The following is a 20287-nucleotide window of genomic DNA, read 5'->3' as shown; positions in this document are numbered from 1 at the left end:
ATGGAAAACCTTGGTAACCACCATTGATCTCTTACTCCGGGCAGAAATGCCTTCCACACAAGTCTGGAAAAGTATCACCCAACCTGTGTTGGTTGCTTTGATTAACTGGAGTCTCATTGACCTTTAAAATGGATTGTTTCTCCTGAAATTGCATAGAAACACCCTCCCACTATCTTTCATATGTTAGTCCACTGGTGTCCCATAACATAAAACAAATGCGTTTTCATAAAAATAGAAAAATAAATAAATAAAAGCTCAAAGCATATAAAGGTCACTATGCACTATTGAGTTTCCTCCAGAGACGCTTTTTCTTTACGTATTGTTTCTTCAGCTGTTGCTCATAGGACCTGCTTCCCAGGTGTCTCTTCACAGTTTACATTTGGCAAACTCTTGCCATGTGCCACTGGTCAAGCATTCTCTCTCTCAGCTGGCTTGTCAATGACATCCTTCAGTTAAACTGGGGACACTGACACGTACACGGTAATTGCACCTGAAGGGAACAGGTGAGACCTGGGGGAGGAGGAAGGTCAGAAGATCCTGCTCCAGCATGAGCAGGGCCTGAGACACTGAGCAGGCCAGGTGATGTCAGCGCCGTGCTCCTGGGCTCACTGATCACTGTTTCCTTGCTGCTGGTCCCATGAGCCTGTTAATTTGCTTTGTATGAATTAGCATGGTGCTAGTCTCATAACAGTTTATTGTTGTTGAGTTTGAAGTACTTTTGAAATGGTGAATTTTTTAAAAAAAATTCAATAATTACATTTATTGCTCTGTAATTTCATTGTGTTAAGCCCCTTGTTCCAGCCAACTGAGTGATTTTTTTTAGAATATTGGTTCTTATACCCACCAATTATTGAGAATGAGACTGCACTGCTGTGGTTAGAGTTTCAATAATAGTATTAATTTTCAGACTATAGGGAAATCACGATAATTTGCTCACATACTACCTTTTAATTACCTTAGAACTTTAAAGGGTAGAGGTAAAGTTGAAAATTACATTTTCTAAAACAGACTGAACTTTCTACTTTCTGGAGAAAGTAACACTAACCAGTATGTCATTCCTGAAACTCTACCAAACAATTTCACAGAACCGAGGAGAATAACTAATAGGCAGAGTCCAAATGCAACTCGTCACCCTGCATATTACAGGAAGTTGCTCATCACCTTTTTGTACAAGAAAAGCACTGGTCCCAGTTTGGCAGGTACCTTTTAGATGTTTTCTGAGTGTCGATTTCTCAGGAAGGTGTTTCCTGGCCAGCTCTAGGGCTTCGGCTCACGCCCTTCAGCCCCACTGTGATTTATGCACCACCATGGGGCTTCCTTTGTTTGCTCCCTGCTTTCTCCCACCAGCACTTGGGGCTCCCGAGAGCTGTTGTGTTCACCCTAGTATCATGAGTGGGTCGGGTACATATTAAAATTATGGATAATAATATTTGTTATCATTATCAGTATGAACATTATTGAACAAAAATGAAAAGCTATTTTCTGTTTAAAGAGAACAATATGTCCAGATGGAGAAACAGAATAACTTAAGTACTAAATTGAGTTCAATTTCAATTGACCAATTTGAGCATCATTTTTGTGTTTTTTAAGAAAATGCCCCATTCCAAGGAAAGTGGTTTCACAAACTAAAATGTCGGGAGCCGTAATACTTTAAATGAATTAATAAGGGTAATTTTTCAATGATGGCCTTGCTTATTTTACTTATAGCGTATGGAATCTCAATTGCATTGATGTAACTATTAGTGAAAGATTGGTTGGGAAACAAATGGAATTTAAATTCTAATTATTCACTTGTACTTTAGAGGAATGAATAGAATTAGGACTTTTATATGTGTTCACAGGAGCATATGCATCTCTGCATCTGTTTCCTTTCCTTGTATTAATCTTTAGTGTCGCTGTATTTATTTCTGGGGTTTATATGATTTTTATGTAGGCGTGGAAGACTATTCAGTACATCAAGAAGAACTCTTTTGAGATGTCTGATGAAATATGACAAGTTCTGTGGCTCAGCAATCTACAATTGAATTCATGATTCAGAAATGGAGTCAGGCCAAAGCTTCTTAATGTGCAAAATGCTTTCCCTTCGCTCTTCTTCCTCCATTAGCATGGCAGTCGGCCTTTGGGCTCATATGGATGCTTTTATGTTAAAGTATAAAAATGATTTACAGGAGTTTAAAATACCAGTGTAAGAATTATTTACATTTATTAGTATTTTATTTTTGCCACTACATTGCATTTGCTGCAGAAGATTCCACTGACAATGAAAGGCAAGTACAAGGAAAGGGGGTGAGTAAGTTCGGTGGGAATTCACAGTGGGGAGAACCGCCAGCACTCTAAGGCGGCCATCACTACTTCTCTGACGCAGACTCCCCAGCCTACCTCACCTTTATTTCTTTGTGGAATGCAGCGTCCCTGTTTTCTCTGTGTGTTTCCCACCCATGTCCACGTGCAGACCTGGCCATCAAGTAAGTAACCGCTGCCATAGTACACACGAGTGGTGTCCTCCAGGTCTTTGCAAGAGAGCTTTTCAGCTGAGGTGCCACAAATGGAGAGAGAAAAGAGAAGGCGGCAGGGAGGGAAGGAGGAAGGGAAGGCAGAAATTAATAAGGAAAGAAGAAAAGCAGAAGGGAGGGAAGAAGGAGACAATGGAGAGAGAGAAGAAAGGAGGAAAGGGAAGGGGAGAAGGAGGAAAAGGGGGAAAAGAAAAAGAAGAAAGAAAATAGTGCATCAGGAGAGATTAAGGAAGCATTTCTACATTTACTTTTGCTTGGAAGTACTGAACCTGGCCAGGTGACCTTCAACTTCTACCAGGTTATTATCAAAGATAAATTGCATGAAAGGCTTTTAATGAGTAGGTTGAATATTTTACATAAAGCGCTATGCAAGTTCATCTGACCTTGGAATGTCCAAACTGAACTTTTGTAAAAAAATAATTTTGGCAAAAAAGTGCGTGCGTGTGTGAGCATGTGTGTTACCTGCTAAAAGTTGCCTTCTCCATAGAACTCTTGAAATATTTAAAAGGATACTTTTCAAGAAGTGTAAAAACTGAGTTTGGTACATAAATCTCAATGGTACTACTTAGAGTTACCACTTTTTTTTATCAAATACCCTCACTACATCATCAAATTAAGTTCTCGAGCATTCAAACATGTTCTTTTCTAACCTTTCATCTTCTTCTCGTATTATAAGAAGGCAAAGGAAATGCATACATCAAGTTACACAGGCAAACATTTTCACCAGTAGGAATGGAGAATAAGTAAATATTCACATTTTAAAAATCTACTACCCAAAGCCATTGATGTTTGGATTTTATTATCAGTCTATTTCATGTTTGGGTAAAGTCTGTTATCAATTCAGTATTGTTGTAACAGGAGTTAGAGATTTGTCAACTCTAGGATGTGCTAGCATGCCTTAGGAAACCGAGATAAAGAACGCTTGGAAACAGGACGGTATTCATGAAAGTTCCACACTGCAATTGACACGTCTGACTTCCGAGGTTGCTGAAAATATTCTAAAGAGGGTACATTTCACACGCTGTAACAGCTTCGCTCAGTGTGTCCTGACGTGTTAAAGACGAGGTTGGAGGAACGTCATGCCACGAGAGCTGTAGGCACGGCACTGTCTCACACCTGGCCCACTCATCTCACTTCATAAACCGAAAATAAATCAACATGGCCCTTTCCCTAGTTATGGGAGAGCACAGGGGGTGCGCTGCCGTTCCCTTCTGGTGTCCAGCACACAGGCCTTCCCGCCAACAGTTCTGGCCTGTCCACTTCTACAGCTCGGACCAGGCCAGCGACTCTCAGAACCGTCCCACTTCCTGCTCTCACACATGGTACATACGTGGCATCTAGCATCCCTCTGCCATCCCCAAGATGTGTTCAGACGCGCAGCTCACCTTCGCGTCTCTTCCTGCTCTTGACTATACACTACATTGCACAGGTGCTTCTGCTGGCAGATTGACAGTTCTCATTAGAGCAACTCTTAGTAAAGAAGAAAACTTTGTTACTTTAATGTTTTACTCTACTCGAAAATATGTTTGTTCTTTACATATCCCACAGTTCATACTAGAGGAAGAAGTCAGGCCTCAGGTTAGGATTTAAACATATGCTTATTAACAAACTTCAGCCCAGAAAGAACTCGCCTTGTGGGGTCCCAGTTTCTGTGTCGGCTTCCATACACTCTGCTACCTAGCTCTGTTCTCTGAGTTTCTCCAGTGCTTCCCAGATCTGGGGAGGCAGCCCCAGCTAGAATCTTCTAGTTTGAACAAAGCACACTAAACGCTTCTCTGTTCTCCTCGGAGTAGCTGCTACTACACAAGCACAGAGTTTGATCTTTGGGTTTTATTCTCAGTGGCACCTTCCCTGCTCAAATCGAATATGCATGGGGACCATAGGAACAGCAGACCTACTGGGGACCAAGTTTCACTGGGTGAGAAACACACAAGAAGTAAGGTTAGCATTGAGATTTGAATTCAGAGACAAGTTTATTTTAAATCTAATTGCAGAATTTTTGGGGGGAGGTAAGGAAGACTAGGTATTACTGTTTTAATATTCAGGTAAACTACAAAATATTGTCCTTTTTGAAGTTTTATATATATATACACACATATATATGTTTTTCTCTCTATTTTGGTTATTAAATATATAATTTTCAAATTGTGATTTTATATAGTTATATATAAAATAGCCTCCATTTACTTCATTTTGGTATTTGAGGACATTCAAATTGACACATTTCTTAGATAATAACTTCAACTGGCAGAAAACCAAACAAAATTTATATACATTTTCAATTTATGGAAAGGAGATCAAATATTAAAACATTTATGAATTTTTCCCTTTTTTACTTGACAATGATGCCTGAGTTTCTAAATTACATCTCTATTTTCCTTCCAAGAGTTATTTTCGTTTTATGCTTAATAAGCCATACACATTATAATCTTTTCAAGGGATTTTCTAAATGTCAGTCTCATGCTGACCAATTGCCATTAGGACAGAGGAAAAAAAACCAAAAAACGACTGTTCTGCTTAGTGTTTAATTTCCCCCAACCCCCCGCATCAGCTTATCACAAGACTGCTATCAATACAAGAGCTGCCTGATATTAACCATCAGAAGGTAAACCTTCAAAGGATTCCTTGTTACAGAAACGTCATCAGTCGTAGCAGGTGTTAGATGGTGGCCAGTCCCCTTTTTGCAGTGAGGTGAATGGAAGTGGCCAACCCACTTTGCTAATTAATGACTGATTTCTTAGGAATCCAGGTGCAGCTGTAGACAGTTGTAGTCAGTGGACTCTATTCTCTGCATCCATTTGCTTCATGAAAAACCGTGGCCAACACAGCACCCCCTCAGCATCTGGATATGGCTAACTGGCATCTTTGTAATAGAAGAACTTAAAATGGATGCTTTTGATATTAAAATATATGCTTTTAAATCTTTGTGGAGAAAGATAATTGCCTCCCAGTTTTGGAGAAATTCAACCAATTACAGTAACTTTTGTCTTCCTCAATTTCCTTTTGTGGCAAGAAACTCCCAGGATTTAAACCATGAAGTTGGTGAGGAAGGGCAAACAAAAATCATTAGGAAAACGCTTCAGTATCTTCTTATGCCCTTTACTTTAAGAGCCCTACAATATTGAGTTGATGAAAAATATTCTGATAGAAGGTACCAAGAAAGCAAGAAAAGGTGAGTTTGAAAAAGATGTAATAAAGTATATACTATAGAAACTTTGTCAGAGCTCATCGTATAAGCTGGCATAATAAACAAAATAGGTCATCGCTTGAAAATACTGTTATAGTACCTCTAAACAATACAATCTTATTCATCAGGACGGATTACAAGAAAATAAAACAGGGGTAAGGGTCCCTTTTATTTACTTCTCTCTGACAGACATTAGAAGGGATGGATAAAACCATATTTAAATGACATTTTGTATTTCCCACTTATTCTGTGCATGAGGAATTGGGCGGTTTTACAGGTGTAGCATAAAGCTGTTTCTGTCCTCATGGATTTATGCTTGTGGTATATTACATGTATTGTTCTAAGAATTGCCTTTTCTTTCCTAACAGGAAAGCCCCTGTCTCTTTAAAAGCAATTCAGGGTGGTATCATATAATTTCAAACGCCGGTGACAGCTGTTTCTCTAAAGCAGACCATCAGAACAGAGTCAGCCTCTGAACCTCGGGTCCCACGGAGAGGAGTTTCCATGATCTGCCGCGTTCTCGGTAACCCTTCTCAGGGAACCATTTATAACCCTATAGTTTGGATGCTGAGTTTGAAAAATTGGCATTTTCAATACGAAAAGGCTAAAATTGTTATCAAGTGAGGTGCTTATTATGCAAATGTTCTGGCAACAGTTTAAAATATCTCAAGTGCTAGCTGTCTTTTTTTATAGGCAGGACTGTATGTTCCATTTATAGTGCAAATCCAACTTCTGCAAAGCCTAAGCGCAGGTAAACGCACACACTCTGGGAAGGCAGACTGAATCGGGCGTGAAGCAATTATCTGCTTCTACATAAATCTTTCACAAATAAAACTTTACTGCGTTCCACTCGTTTATCTAGGAGCAACATATATCCATCTACTGTACGTGCCTCGGTTCCAGCAAATTAAGCAGTAACTTACCTGGAGAAGCATGCTCATTGCCTTCTTTCCTCCGTGGAGCTGGTCCCGAGTCAGAACACAACACGAGCCGTCCAGTGTGGAGACGGCGGGGCTGCAGGTTACTTAGCAGGAGTGGCCGGCTCACAGGGTCTGCCCCCGGCACCCGGAGCCACTGCAGCCCAGCCCTGGCGTCTGAACTCTTCCAGCAGTCGCCTTTTATTTATACACACGCTGTCCTTTTCAAAACAAGCAGCCAGCTGGAATGATTCAAACCTCTGTGCAGCACGCCGTTCAATGCAGCTTCCCTCTCGGACATGAGAATTACACCAGGGAGCAGACCCAGCACAGCGAAAAGGCTGCGAGAAGTCTTTAATCAGGGGACCAGCTGCAGCTGCTGTCCTGGCCGCCGGCCCCCTCCTCTCACACCGGGACTATGAAGGCAGCTGTGCCCGAGGTGATTGGCAGACACAGCCAATTCCTTCAGCTAATCATCCTCCAGACGTTCAAGGGCCGGGAGCTGTTGTGATGTCATCCAGTCAGGGGGATGTCACACGCCCATACATTCCAACAGAAGCGGATTCAGCCATCAGCTGCATCCCTCGCTCACCTCCTGATGGATGAGGTGCTTCTGCAGGATTTGCATAATCCTTCATCCCTTCATCCTACAGCTGGGCTGTTGCCTGTATGCAAGTGGAGACTACAATTCCACTTTGCAGCGATGACGCCAAAAGAGCCCATTGGGTAAAAAAAAGAAAAGTTCAAGACAGGATTTTCTGGGGTAGGTGTGTGCCAGTCAAACAAATGGGTGATGAAATCAGCAAGAGTCAGCTGTGAGCGGTGGGAAAGCTGGACAAGTACCAGTGGGGTATGTACCCACTCCTGACACTAACAACGAGTCGGACCATCATACGTGGTCGGAGGAAGGCATGAGTAGCAGTGTATGTGTGTGTTTGTTGTAAACAGTTTCATGGTGACAGAGGTAAATCATTATGGAAACGTTCCCTTCTAGTCCCAGCATGGGCAACATTAATTGTCTCCGTGTGTCATTTTTCTACTTGGTGACGTAAGATGAAGATTACCTGCTCTTTGTTCTCTACAAACTCCTGTTAACTCAGAAAGATGTAAATGACACTACGTCTCGTGCTTTGAACCTCTTCATCCAAAGACATAGAGGATAAAAGATGCTCTCCTGCGTTTCTTCATTCCCGGCTCTGAGTCCCTGGGCTCTTCCTGCTGTGGTGCCTTAAATGTCCACCTCCTGACTCAGTGGAGTACGATGGGCTAGTGAGAATGGGGCCCCAGACCCCTCACAGGCTGGAGAACAGAGCTGCAAACCGTTATTCACCCACAGCGCGTTCCTGGTGTGTGCACCTCTGGTTCCTGAGTTCTGCCTGAATTCCTGGACCGCCCCAGGGATCTCCCTGTACTGCAGGTGGGGCGTGTCCCTCAAATCACTGTGGTAACCGATGGTGTGGTCTTTGGGGTGAATAATTCTAACACCCAGTGTTACTAGCGTCGTTACACTGCCCACGGTTCTGAGGGCAGCAAGTTGTAGACAAATGCTAGACAGAGGGCAGTGAAACGAATCTAGTAAATTAAAAGGAGTATCTACCAGTCACTTCGTAACTCACAAACACTATCATTAGTAGATCATGGGTCACGTGGCAGTTATTTTTTTCAGGTGCACAGGCTAAATGTATGTTAAAGAAAAAATTTACACTTTGCGACTCCTCAACGAAGAGCGCAGGACCTAACTAGCTTTTAGGAGACTTTGGGAGGCAAAGCTGCATTTTGAGGTCAAGTCAGAATTTCCAGTGGTACACATGAAATTCAAAGGGATAAATGAACTGCAGTTAAATAGCTCAGTGATGCCTTAGATAATAATCATTGTTAGAACAGCACCATGTCAAACATAACTACTGAGAAACAAAAGAAAATAAATAAAAAGATGATCGCAGATTTTCCATGATATCACACTAATAACGCCTTTTTACTTATCATGTTTCCTCATCATTCTTGTCCTACCTACACAAAAATGAAAAGAAACATTAAAAGAAAAATACTCAAGTTCTTTATCCTAGCGACGTATTTTTCTTTACAGCTCAATAAAGAATGCTACTTTATCAGGGTAATTTCAGTGACTGAGACTAAATGACAAGACAGTGACTTTGACGACAAAACCATGGCACTAATACCTGGGGCAGGACTCAGGTCGCAGCACTGCTGGTAGTCAGACTTGGTGTGAACTGACTACAAATGAAAATGGCTGATCAGTTTTTTTCTCCAGTATTAGCCTATAAACACTGTTTGTAGGTAAAGAAACATAACATTATTATATTTGGAAGTAAAATGAATAATACAGTGAAATCACTTTGACAATGCAAAAGTGTTATATGTAATTTTAATGGAAGATAGTCTTTCTAACATAAAATACTTAAAAATATCTGTGAAACACTAATTAAAAAAAAAATCTGAGACTCTGAGTTCAAATTCCTGGTAGAAGACAAAACAAAACACCTTACTGTCCTTTTCTCACTATTCACTCAGAAATAAACTAAATCTTGAGGACAGAGGGACCCACCGGATGTGCATGCATGTAAATGATGGAACCAACCAAAAAGTGCTTTCTTTCCCATTCCTGGGGAAAGTTGGAGAAATTCACAGTGCCCATACTAAACAATAAAAATAAAATAATCCTGAAAGTAGCTTGAATGGTTTTCTTAAAATTTCCTTTTTATATTGTATTTATCAACACTTAAAAAAACTTACTTGAGAAAGCATTCACTTTTATCATTTTCTACTCTGCAGTGCTGGGGAAATGAAGTCAGTGACCTTGGGTGTTGTGTGGAGGGAATGTGATGCTAGAGAGGGTGGGGAGGGCTACTTTCTTTTCTCCAAGTGTGTTTCGATCACTAAATCACGTAACCTGTGCTCCTGGCACTTAAGTCAGATGCAGCATCTCTCCAGAGGGCTTGTCATAATAATCCCCATTACGCAAACCATCTGTCCAACTGCTCCTAGTTGAATTCTATTCCTTTTCTTTCGATACTCCAGGAAGTGCAACATAATTTCCCTTTATCTATTAAGACACAGGTCCCGTCCTCAATGGATCTTTATGAAATTGAATTGAATTTGTTGAACTAATACATTTTTGGAGATTCACATAATTTTATTCAATTGCTTCCTTGAACGTTCCATTCAAGTTCAAAAAATGTATTATGTGGATGGTTTTCAAAATGTAAAAATGAAAAACTTTGAAAATAGTCTATAATACACACTTAAAATGTAAATAAAACATATAGAGTATATATCAATATTACTCAATACAAGAAACAAAATAGAAAACCACACACATTTATTAAAAAAGGAAACTCATTTTTTGGTTTAGGGCAATTCATGATTTACAGTGAAAGTCAGGGGTAACTATATCTACTAAAGAAAATATTGAACGACTTTATAAAAATTCTTTAAAAAAATTTCTGTTTGCTATTTGCTTTCTCATCAATTTCTTTTTTAACTGTTGCTAAAGCCAGTTTTAAATCCATCATTCTAAAATAAATAGAAATTTGCAAAGAAAATGCCAAAAATATATTTGCAAGTACCTTGTAATTTCTCTTTTTAAAAAACTGTTCTCATGCACGTACAGCTTATAGAAGAAGACATTATAGCTTTAAATATACGTTTTGATTTTTCATTACTCTTAATTCTACTGAAAAAGTGATGATTTTGAATGAACACAAGTAATTTACTTTACAATGTGAGCTACTAAAGCTGGTGCTTGCAGTGCTCTGGTATCATAGTGCCACTTTCTGTCTCCTTTTCTTGTAATGATTTTTTTTTTTAATGATGAACAACTTTCCAAAAGGCTCTCACTAACTCTTTTTAAAAGGAAAAGCATGAACAGAAGAAATTTCCACGTTCAAAGTTTATGCCTTCAGGGAGAACAGCCTCTAATTGGGCTGTGAGTGGCTAATACAATGACATTTTTTAAAGGAAAAAAATCTGCTACCGTGTTTTCCCAAAAATAAGACCAGGTCTTATATTAATTTTTGCTCCAAAAGACACATTAGGGTTTATGCTCAGGGATGCCATCCTGAAAAATCATGCTAGGGCTTATTTTCCAGTGAGGTCTTTATTTTCCTGAAAACAAGGTAGGTAGTAATTACACGGATAAGAACCCAGGAAGGAAAGGGAGCATGAAGTCAGATGTGCTCCATTGGACTCATGCATGGTGAGGAAGGTGCTGTGTGAATTGTTTATACAGCGGCCAGCGGTCCGGACTTCAGTGTTACCCGTTACACTTCTGGAATGTTCTGGAGGCACGAAGAAGGCCAGAACCGCATGCTGGAGGGAAGAGCCCTCTTGCCAGTATCACTGGAAGTGCAGTGTTCTAGCAACCGGGAAATCAGCAGGCCCCTGCTTCAGACACACCCTTTGGAGGTGCGGGGCTTGAAAGGGCCGGAAGGGAACAGGCAACCCAGTTCCAGTCCCGCGGACAACTGCCTAAAAGAACGTGACTTTTAATAGACAGCAGATGTGGGCCAAAGCATCACGGAATGGCAAAAATCCGTGTGGTAGCAAGAGCCCTGGGGGCGAGGCGGGGCGGGGCTGGCGTTGGAAATTAAATTCAGTTATTCCATGGCCCGATCCCTGCGATGAGAATTTTCAGTGCATTTCTCTTTTGGAGGCTAGAGAAGGCTTGGAGTTTATAACGTACGTTAATTGCTAATTAGGCCCCAACTCCCGGCGGGGTGGGGGGGGAGAGGGGCGGTGTCTCATCACTGGGGAGTCCAGGAAAGGGCTGCAGTGTGAACCGGGTACCACTAGGGGGCTTCATGTGGCTTCTTGTTACTCTTTCTGTTCTTTGTGTATTTGTGGTGTTGTGTTTGCCAACATGTCACTACGGTTTAAAGGCAATTTCTTTTTGACTCAGGCCCTACGAGTTGAGTCACTTCATATCCTCTAACTTAACGTGAGACATCTGCGTGCAGAACAGAGTGCCGGCATCATGGTGGTAAACTGGCAGAAACCCTTTCTGTTGCACAGGGTATTCTGTCTCATATGGTAGCAAATTCCTTTGATCTCAGGTGTCCCGATATCATTGGTTTTCTTCTGGCCCAGTCCTGCGGGAAAGGCCTCTCGGTCGTGAGTGACCTGTGCTTCTGCTCTGATCAGCGGGAGACCTCGTCTCCACGAGTCTTTGGGAATCCTCTTCTGTCCGTCAGCTCCCACGCCTCACTCCACTTCCCCTCCACTGTGACAACTTGCTGGACGCTCCCTCCTGGCCCTATGGGACTTCCGCACAGTGACCTGTGGGGGGGTGTTGAGAGGGTGAGTGGCGACTCATGCCACAAGGGCAATGCTAGCCACGGTGGTCGAAATTCTCCTTCACGCTGGAGCGTTGAGACAAGGCAACATATGGGCGCAAGGACCAGGCCAGGCGGCATCCATGGTCCATGGTCCACAGGCTCGGGGGCCTCGTGTCACTGGCCTGTAGGACATGCAATAATTCTGAGTACCAGTCGTAATTACAGCCATGACGGTTTTGCTTTTGGAGGACCAGGACCGTTTGTTTTGGAAGTTGTATCAGTACTAGAAGCAGTGCCATGCCATAGAGTAAAAATGTTACCTTATGAATAAATGAATGGATGGTGGCAACTCCGAGCTGGGAAATGGGCGAGGATACACTGACATTCTGCATATAACACATTTGCATGCAGCCACTGTGCCTGAAGCCCACACATGCAAGCACAGCTCACTTCAGAATGACGCAGAGATGCCTTATAAGGTTGTTTTCACCATGGAGCTGAAAACCCAGGCGAGTTTTCCTCTTTAGAACCCACATCATTTTAATCCCCTTCATGTTAGACACGAAGAAAAATATTTTAGTGAGAACAAAGGTGTCTTTTCTTTATATATATATGTATGTAATTTGATTTGTATTTATAGTATCAAAAGAATGACGTTGTAAGTTCTAAGTGCTCCATCGTATAATATAATTTGTTTGTCTTCTACATTGTAATAAGCACCATTCTATTTTAGGACTTTAATTGATGTTTCCCCTTTCTGAATAGAAATTATCATACATGAAATGGTAATAAATTAATTGGAAATAAATGAAGTACTCTGCAGACAGAAACAGTTTACCAAAAGAAGACAAAACACATAATTGAATGTAATATAAAATAAATAAATAAAATAAAATGAATTCTGTATTGAATAAAGTAAAATGAGACTGTAAACACACTATGTAATAAAGGCATGATAAATTTGTTAGCCAGATCAGCTGTCTGTTAGAGGGTGAGGAAGAGAGCAGTAATTACAGTTAGAGGGAAAGAAGCGTGTGATGGCCACAGAAGGGTTTCAAAGGCAATGCCTGTCACCCTGCTAAAATCTTCAATATTGGAGGCTCCCATAGAGGGCAATATTGTATAAAAGATGGTGAAGCCAGAATCTGCCAATTCATCTCTGTTGATATGCTTTAAAGAAAACTGCTCTTACCATATATTTGATGCTGTACTTCCCCTCATACTCTAATACACAAAACAGTGCACACGCACATGCACGCACACACGCACACACGTGCCCGCACACATGAGCAGAAACTCATCAAAAGCAAAGAGAGTGAACTCGGTTCCACCTTACAGGTAGGTTAGTTGAGCGACTGGCCTCCAGGTTCACCTATAACTGGACGCAGTCAGAATCTCAGGTAGTAGGCTGCATACTGTCACATATCTATATACATCTATATAGTCGTGCAGTCCAGTACAAATACTGAGGAAACAGTGGCTTCACACGCCTGGAAAAGAAAGGCAACTACAGATACGAGGAAGCCACGCCTACATTTCGAGTCCAGCATCCTTGGGCCCCAAACTGTCCGCCGTGGCCCAGGAGGAGACTACAGGCGAGGGGTGGTGGGTAACCAGGGCTCTGTCCTGGGGAGGGGGTGGGGCGCGACGTGGAGGGGGCGTGGTTACACGGAGCTACAGATCTCAGTTGCTTCCATCACTAAACACGCTTGTGCTCATTTACCTTCCTATCTCTCACGACTGGAAAACTGGTTGCTTGGCCACAAGTCATCGCCTCTGAGAGATGCTAAATATAATTACAACTTGAAGCATTTACCATCAAGGGCCTTTTAGAGTAACTGCTAATTTGCACCGAGCTCACAAAGAAAGCAGGAAGGACGGGACACTGTGCATGAGTTCCGCTAAATCTCGTGACTTGAAATAGCCAGTTAACTGTAGAGGTCAGTACACATGGCGTTGTGGACTCATGGAAACATGGGACATGCTCTCAGGATGTGTCCACTGCGCCTCGGACGCAAGTCTCAGAGACGTGGCTTTCGAAGGTCCCCTTGTCATGGGGTGTCCTTTCCAAGATTATCGTGATCATATCATACAGGTTCACATACTAAAACAAACAAGTAAAACTGTAAGTCCCATTTTCAGTCGCTTAGTCATAAGAAATAGAAAAGCAGACTTTTATTTAAGGTAATCTTTGAACACAAAGGTCAAATCAAAGTAAAATAAATTGTCGAGATCACACTAAGTCATGTGAATCTTTAAAATAAAGCTCAGTATTTACAAGTACAACTTCTCAAGTCTCAATAATATTTTCCAGTGCCAAGTAACCAAGGGGGTATGTGTGCGTGCGTGTGTGTGTTTGCAATAAGCAAGAGTTACATTTGGAACAATCTGGTTTATCTTTCTTATCTCAGATTTCCAGATTACCTCATAAGAATTTATCGTCCAGCATGAACCACTATTTGGCCTGGCCCTTCCATGTCGACTGTTAGCGAGATGCAGGGAGAAAAGAAATCTGTTGAACTTTACATTTCCAGTCACAACCGTTGGCAGAAGTTTGATTCAAGATGCTTGCTTTCTTAATCCATCCAACACCAAAGTTACATTATCTTCAAATTATTTTAAAAAATGTTTTTGAGCTCACAAACGCTATTCTCCTAGATGCATGGCATCTCCCGATGACCCTACAGTAAGTGCAGCGCCGCCCTCGTCCTCCAGGCCTGACCTTAGCAGGGGTCTGGACAGCGTAGGAGGTGCCCCGTCCCCTTCCTGTCCCACCAGAGCACTACTCTGAGGGCTGCTGTCCAGACAATGCTCCATCACAGGACTCAGGGCGCGGGGGGCCTTTAGGACAGCCATCTAAAACCCTACACCCTAGAATACACTTGATGGCACAGCAGTCATACTTCCACCCTTTCTTTCTGGTGGGTTATGTGTGATGTGGCAGCCTGCAGATTTCAGTATGTGCTCCATGAATATCTTGTAGACAAAACCTTATCTCAATCAGAACAGGCCTAAAGGCCGGCACAGCAAGAACGGTTTAAGTTAGACCTTAAAAATACTAAGCAGCATGGGGAATGACAGTCAGTGAAATATGTTCAGGGGGGACATCAGATGAGGAAACTTTGTGAGATTTTATTTTCTGTATACTTCTATTTAAGTTGTACAATTTATTTTTCTGGTTTGAATAGGAGGGATGAACCAGAGAATATCTGAGACCCACGCTGTGTCATCATTTAGAATAGAGGTTGTCAAAGTTTTGTGACCCACCACACACACACACACACACAGACACACACACACACACACGCACACCACACACCACACACAGACTTTCATAAAACTGTTCTCACTGTAGCTCTGTGCAGTGCACCTGATACTTCGTTTTTATTCCACTCCTTCCCTTCCCTTTCCATAAACATTTCAAAATGCTGACCTTCATTTATTAATGTAAATGCACATAATGAACCATGGCCTGCATTTTGAAAACTACAAATCTGGATTTGCTATGTGTCTATACAATACTGAACATAAAAAGATCATTTCCACGGTGTTATAATTGGAACTGTTTCCTGTGTTTTTATTCTACTTAGCTGACTATCTTTACAATCTTCACAGAACATCATTTTGATTTCACAAATAAGTAATTGTCACCCACGGACGATGCTCTTCTTTGGAGACTCCAGAGCCACAGAGGCGAGCAGGTTAAACACGGACGTGGGAACAAACGGACCTTTCAATTAGACGATGACGGTGACACCGACCCCGTGAGGCAGACGACAACAGAACAGCTAATGCATCACTTCCCCCTAGGACTTCACTTGTTTGCAATTATACATTTATAGACGAACACTTAGAAATCCCGCCTTCCAATTAAAGGGAGAAATGAGTTGCCATAAAGCCATGAAAGGACGCACTCAGAATTTGTTCATGCTTCTTGTGAGGAACCGGGAGGTCATAGTTTATTGCATCACAGGAGTCTTGGTACCGCCTCACGAGGCTGGGCTGATTCTCAGCGCCACTACCGAGCTCGTTTCAGTTCTGGACTATGTGTAATGAGAGTAGTTACAACCTAACGCTGAATTAAAAAAAAGGAAAAAAGATTTCTCTTGTGGAAATTTCTTAAAGTGCACATTTCTTAACGCGCAGCTCTGATTCGAGGGGAAAAGTCAGGGATTCAAACTAAAGCAGGAAAGGAGCACGCAGCGGGATGCGTTGCCGTCTGCGCTTCTTCCTCCCGCCGCTGCAAGCCCGTTGCCACGTGACCTCGCAGCTCCGCCCATGTCCTGTTGCCCCGCCCCTCGCTTCTGGTTGGGCTGCAGGACAGGTTCTGCGCTGTGGTCAGTTGCGTGCAGACAAAGCGACATCACGCTGGTTCCAGTCTGAGGCCTGAGGGGCACTGTGTCCGCACCGGTCCTGTTGTTGTTCCGTTATCACTGCGAGGAGGACGCCTGGCCCAGCGGCCCGCACTGCCCAGCGCCGGGGGCTGTCCCGCCGAGCCGGCCTGGAGCAGGGCCCTCGCTGCCCTCGGGACCACGCGCAGGCCTCGTCACGCTCGCGAGCAGCTGCCCTGCTGGCCTGACGTTCCGGAGGACTCAGGAGGCGACTGCACTAACGCAACGCCCGGAACAGAAATGCAGCTGCGAGTTACGCATCAGTCCTGTGCTCACTGCGGAAATCGTGGCGGGACGGCTGGCACAGTAATGCACGTTAGTACCACAGCGAGTTTGAGATGAACAATCCGAGTTCTCACAATTTTAAGGGATAAAATAAATGTGCATTAAAGCTGCTGAATTTTGGGTACTTTGGTTCACAGAATTATTTAATGACACATTGACTGGCTCTCCTCTGTGTCTAAAGCCATTTTCAAATGGTCTTATTCCACTTAATATATAAATTATGTGAAATGAAGCAAGGACAAATAATGATCACGTTTTATTCTCACTAGAATTTCGTATATAATTTTGAAACCATATTTTTATCTATAGTAAGGTGTTTTACAAAACACACTTTTTAAAATGTGAGTAAATTTCAAGATTTGTTTTCATTCTGTTTAGTTCTGCCAACTTCTGTGAAAGAAACACATTCTATATTTCTTAACAGATTTCTTTTTATGTTGCAAAGGTAAAGATGTAGTTCAAAGCAGAAATGTCACTCATAGACACCACAGGATTTTCCCCCCAGTCAAGATATGGAACACAATCTATATTAAAACAAACAAATAAAATAAACAAACAAACAAAAAACTTATTTGCTGCTTTGGTACCAAATGGTCCTAAATTTATGAAGGCAGACATTTTTCTTTTTTTTTTACTGACACCTTTTAAGGTTAGAGAACCATCGATTTTACTGAAAAGGAGCTATTATGAAGAAAGTAGATTGAGCTATAATAAAATGCATTTATAACTAAAGACATTCAACATAAATTTTCATGTCAGTTCGAAGTGAGGATAAATTAATATTTCATTGATTTATACTTACAGAAATGTTATCCTTTGCCCAGTCAAAACTATGAAACAAACAATAATATCATAATTTGATTTGTAACTTGAACAGGTAGCTACCTGTTCGTATGCTGTTTCCTCTTTCCGTTTAAATTAACTGAAGACATGTAAAATTAACTGAAGACATAAGACTTCTATGTAAGAAATATATTGACAAATGGCTGGCACACATCACATCCCTCATCTTTTGGATTCCAAGAAATGGGAATAATAGTAACACCCAGATAATAACAGGCAGTAGTCCCAGCGCCACCAGTGACCTCGCCAAGCAGCAGTGGTCACAGCAGTTAATAGCACCCACTACTTCCTGAATCCACTGGGGCCCGGCAGCGAGCTAAATGGCTTGCGCTCCCGGCCTGAGAATACATTCACATTTTTAAACAAAATCCAGCCAAGTTGCGATAGGTCCTGGGAGAACCTTTTCAGACTGCATACACTATGGAAGTGTAGGCATTTGCAGCCCACAATGAGTTGAGAAATACGAAAAATAGTGAGAGCAAAGAGAGGGGAGGAGCAAAGTAAGAACAGCACAGAAATAAAGCCGCCACCTCCTGATAGCATGTAACGAACACTGAGCAAGCCAGGCGACTTCTAAGCAATTGATAGTTGACTCTTGAACAACGTGGGGGTCAGGGACGATGAACCCCATGCAGTGGAAAATCCCTGTAAAACTTGATTAACCACAACCTTACCTACTGAGCCTTCTGCTGACGGGAAGCCTTATCGATAACATACCCATTCCATTAACACTTGTTCTGCACGTTCTGTGTATTACATACTGTATTCTTACAATAAGCAAGCTAGACAAAACGTTAAGAAAATCAAGAGGAAGAGAAAATATGGTTACAGTCCTGTATTTATGATACCGCAGGTTTACATCATCTGTTTCTAAGATGAATCGTGTCAGTATCTTCCTCAATAGTGTCTCGTGGGATAGAAAACACCACAGACGTTACAGGCACTACTAACAGTAGACATCGAAAGCGCAAAGACTGTGTGAAGAAGAAATCCGTATTTCTTTCCAGGTCAGTGATTCACGCATTAATAAGGGAGCAGCAGCCATGTGATGGCTTGATGGCAGCCAAGGGGGTAAGGGCATCTCCAGAACATTTTCCCCTGTAGTCACTGGAAAAAAAATCATGTATAAGGGGACCCGTGCAGTTCAACCCGGTGCTGCTCAGGGTCAGTGATCCTCTTATTAACTCTCCCCTACGGGGACACCTACCTCCTAAGATACAGATGAGACATCGGAGCACAAAGGGCAAAGCCCTTTCGCTGCCCAAGTTGGTCACACTGGCCTCTGACTTGGTTTGTCTAACACTTGAGTTCACAATTTTAACTGCAATGCTGTCCAAATGGAAGAGAAGCACTGAAATGGCAACTGCTTGGCTCTCCTGCCTCACACTTTCCAAAGCACTAGTAAGTCTTCCAATGACTTGTATTTCAAACTGTCTGAACAGTCAAACACAGAACAATGTCCCAGGGAGATTCAAAGCAAAACATCCAATCATTACTAAGGTAACATTAGAAGTGATCCCTTTAAAAAGAAGGAATACCCCTGTGAGATGACAATCACTACACTGAATGAATCAGTAGCAGCTTCAGAGGAATGCCAGAATAAGACTGAAGAACGGATCTAAGTGTGTGAGAAACCTGTAAGTAATGGTGTCTGTACTACCTGCTTTCACATGAACAGTTCTGTCTAATTCCTGTTGTTCAGGCAGCCTGTCACCTGGCTTAACACTTTCCTGAATTTTTTATTTTCTTTAAACAAAAGATAATATTAACAGTTGCACAAACCAGCATGAGGTCGGTGGACTCCCACTGGATATGCCAGTAACTGCCATCTTTTTCTGGACACGAGCAAAGCACAGTTCTCACTTTCACATGTGGTTAAATGAGAAAGACCCCAGTTACTGTATCTTTCTTCCTCTTCTTGGACTACTCCAGTCGCAGCCTGGCTCCTGTATCTCTGTCAAGCTCTGCATTCAGGACATCGCTGATAAAGTAAAGGTGCTTGCATACTAGGAGCCAAGAAGCTCACGCATGTCGCTGGGGTGACACTGAGGGTGCATGAAGCCACTGGAATGCTGACCAATGGGATGAGTGGTTAGTAAACTGTACATCTTCGTGAGTGTGGAATATGTGTGAGTAATAAAATATGGGCAGCCCTACCACAGAGTTTAGGGATTACAGAGAGTAGTGAAATATTGTCACAGTCGCTTTGCAATATAGTGTATGACATAATTTGCAACAGTTTATATTACTACTTGAAAAGGCTTTTTTTATTTTGCTTTTTTAATAGTGTTTTTCTACAGCAATGAAATAAAAAGTCCATGAGAAACTTATTTTATTTAATTTTTTAAAAAGCGCTGATAAAATGTCAACATTTATCATCTAGTAAGACTACTGTGATATCATTTCCTATCAAGACAACTACTGCAAATCTGCCACATGAGCTCTAGGATTTCTTTAAAACATAGTTTACTTAGAATGTGCTCCTATGACGGTGATTTATCATGCAGAGCTCCAGAAAGGAACTCACGTATCATTCTGTAAAGTATGAGTTTTCATTAGATCATTTGACTTCTCCTAAAGTAACTTATATTTCAATTATAAGTTTTCTTCTGTATGAAATGAGATGTTAGTATTGGCACTTTAGAAGCAAAATATCACAAAACATTAAAATGATGTCATTTGCCGAAGACAAAGTCAGATTTAAAGTATAAATCAGGACAGTGAAATCTAATGATGGTTCAATTTCTTTTTTTTCCAGAGTAAAGCTGCTGAAAGTCCGTGTGACTTTTGTAATTGTGAATGTTACTGTACACTCAATTAAACTCAATGTTAAAGATAAAAGTAGTTTATTTTACAA

The 20287-nt window shown here is 41.7% G+C and overlaps 1 protein-coding gene across 5 annotated transcripts in view; it reads right to left on the bottom strand.

The window, feature by feature from the left end:
• The window catches only part of NDST4 (N-deacetylase and N-sulfotransferase 4), a 281746-nt gene that overhangs the window by 187004 nt on the left and 74455 nt on the right, over positions 1–20287 (bottom strand). Inside the window, exon 1 of one of the 5 annotated variants that reach the window (XM_074338573.1) lies at positions 6624–7815. The exons of 1 other annotated variant lie outside the window; for it this stretch is intronic. The gene's annotated coding sequence lies outside the window, so the exon portion shown is untranslated. Of the gene's footprint in view, positions 1–6623; positions 7816–20287 lie in introns of those variants that run through there. 3 more of the 5 variants (XM_074338574.1, XM_074338572.1, XM_074338570.1) reach the window with 3 other exon arrangements.

The sequence above is a fragment of the Rhinolophus sinicus genome, linkage group LG07, assembly GCF_036562045.2.
Source record: "Rhinolophus sinicus isolate RSC01 linkage group LG07, ASM3656204v1, whole genome shotgun sequence".
Classification (NCBI taxonomy): Eukaryota; Metazoa; Chordata; class Mammalia; order Chiroptera; family Rhinolophidae; genus Rhinolophus; species Rhinolophus sinicus.
This window is presented reverse-complemented; position numbering and strand designations above follow the sequence as displayed.